Source organism: Carex rostrata, chromosome 8 (assembly GCF_964058835.1).
Source record: "Carex rostrata chromosome 8, lpCarRost1.2, whole genome shotgun sequence".
Taxonomy (NCBI): domain Eukaryota; kingdom Viridiplantae; phylum Streptophyta; class Magnoliopsida; order Poales; family Cyperaceae; genus Carex; species Carex rostrata.
The window spans coordinates 4,193,400-4,196,022 of NC_135925.1; positions in this window are offsets into that span (position 1 = coordinate 4,193,400).

Genomic DNA, 2,623 nt, shown 5'->3' on the forward strand with positions numbered 1-2,623 from the left:
GTACATGTACACATGCAGATGTACATGTGTACATGTACATGTACATGTCCATGTACATGCAGATGTACATGTGTACATGTACATGTGTACATGTACATGTACATCATGTACACATGTACATGTGTACATGTACATCATGTACACATGTACATGTACATGTACATATGTATATGTATATACATACATATGTATATGTATATGTATATGTACATGTACACATACATATGTACATGTACACATGCAGATGTACATGTGTACATGTACATGTACATGTACATGCAGATGTACATGTGTACATGTACATGTACATCATGTACACATGTACATGTGTACATGTACATCATGTACACATGTACATATGTATATGTATATACATACATATATATGTATATGTATATATATACATATATATATAATGTATATGTATATATATACATACATATATATATATATATATATATATATATATATGGCACGGCTAAATTGCTGCCGATAGCATTTCAGCGGAGGTGCTGTCGGGGCAATATCGTAATTTCTGATGTCCAAACAACAAATCCAAACCGTTAGATGTTTAATCTATATTATAATCTACTTGGAGACCAAATTTTATATTTTTTGGAATTTTTTACTATTTATTAAGCTGGTTTGAAAACCGCTGATTTCAGTAAATTTCTGCAGCATTGAAATCAGCGGTTTTCAAACCAGCTTAATAAATAGTAAAAAAAAATTCCAAAAAATGTAAAATTTGGTCTCCAAGTAGATTATAATATAGATTAAACATCTAATGGTTTGGATTTGTTGTTTGGACATCAGAAAATAAAAAAAGCCCCAGCAGCACCTCCGGCGAAAATGCTGCCAGCAACAATTTAGCCGTGCTCATATATATATATATATATATGACTTGGCTACGGTGCTATGGGTTGCATAGAGGCCTCCCATGCTACGGCTCAATATTTGACTTTTTAAAATTTAAACGGTCGATCCGAACCGTTCATCTTGTTCTCCATATTAATATGTGTTTGGGGATCAAATTTTACATTTTTTGGAAATTTTTTACTATTTTTTTAGATTTATTGAAAATCGCTGTTTTCAGACAAATCTGGACCATAAAAAACAGCGATATTCAATAAATCTAAAAAAATAGTAAAAAATTTTCAAAAAATGTAAAATTTGATCTCCAAACACATATTAATATGGAGAACAAGATGAACGGTTCGGATCGACCGTTTGGATTTTAAAAAGTTGAATATTGAGCCGTAGCACGGGAGGCCTCTATGCAACCCATAGCATATTAGCCAAATCCTATATATATAATTTTAGGATACATCTAAATAATAGTTGTTAAGGTGTTAAACTGTTTTGTTATTATAGTACTATGCAGGCTTTTGCGGCCATTTTTATTAATACCCCAAAAGAAAAAGTTAATTTTAAAAATAACCCTGCATTCTATTTTTTTTCAAAAATAACCTAAACGCCTGGCCCATGGGCAACCCAGTAAATAAACAAACGGCCTGGCTCACGGGCGGTCTCCTAGGGGACCAAACCGCCCCCCCCCCCCCCCCCCTCCACGGGTGGTCTCCTCTTTTTTTTTCTTTTTTTCTTTTTAGAGATTTGAGTATTTTGATTTAAATAATTTTGTGAAGAAAATGTTTTCTTGTTTAGAGTGTATGCCAAAAAAATAAGACATTTGATAAATTTATGAAGTGATGTCGTAACTCTTTATAACTTTGATTTTATTTGTCAGTTAGATATTACAAGTCTAAATATAACACTAATGAAGGACTTGGCCTTTATTCAAAAATTTCCAAGCTCTGACAGCTTGTTGATCTTTTTCTCTTTTTCCGATTTTTATAATATATGTATAATATATACATATACATATACATATATGCATATATACATATATACATATACACATATACACATATACACAATTTTATTATTGTCAAATTTTTAATTTATTGTTTAAAAAAAATATAGTTGTAAATTTAATTCATTCTACAAATCCGCAAATGGAATTATGTAGGTATCGAAATTACGAAATTCGGCACCTCCCGCAAGATTTTTCCGCGAGATTTAAATGTAACATTTATTTCATGTTAGATTAATTTATTTTTGTAGAGTACATTTAGTTTGTGCTAGATTTATTGAATATTAAGTAATTAGATTTGTTAGATTTGTTAAATTTATTAAGTAATTAGATTTGTTAGATTTGTTAGATTTGTTAGATTTATTAAATATGTTAGATTTATTTAGTTTATGTTAGTTGTTAGATTTGTTAGATGTAAAGTAATTATATTTGTTTTGATGTTAGATTTTATTTTTGAAATTCGGATTTATTTTTAATAGGTTAAAAAAATATGTGAGATTTATTTTTTTGAATATGTGAAATAATTACATTTGTTTTGAATAGGTTAGATTTATTTTTAATAGTTTAAAAAAATTGGTTAGATTTATTTTTTTGAATATGTGAAGTAATTAGATTTGTTTTGAATAGGTTAGATTTTATTTTTGAAATTCGGATTTATTTTTAATAGGTTAAAAAAATAGGTTAGATTTTTTTTTTGAATATGTGAAGTAATTAGATTTGTTTTGAATATGTTAGATTTATTTTTGAAAATAT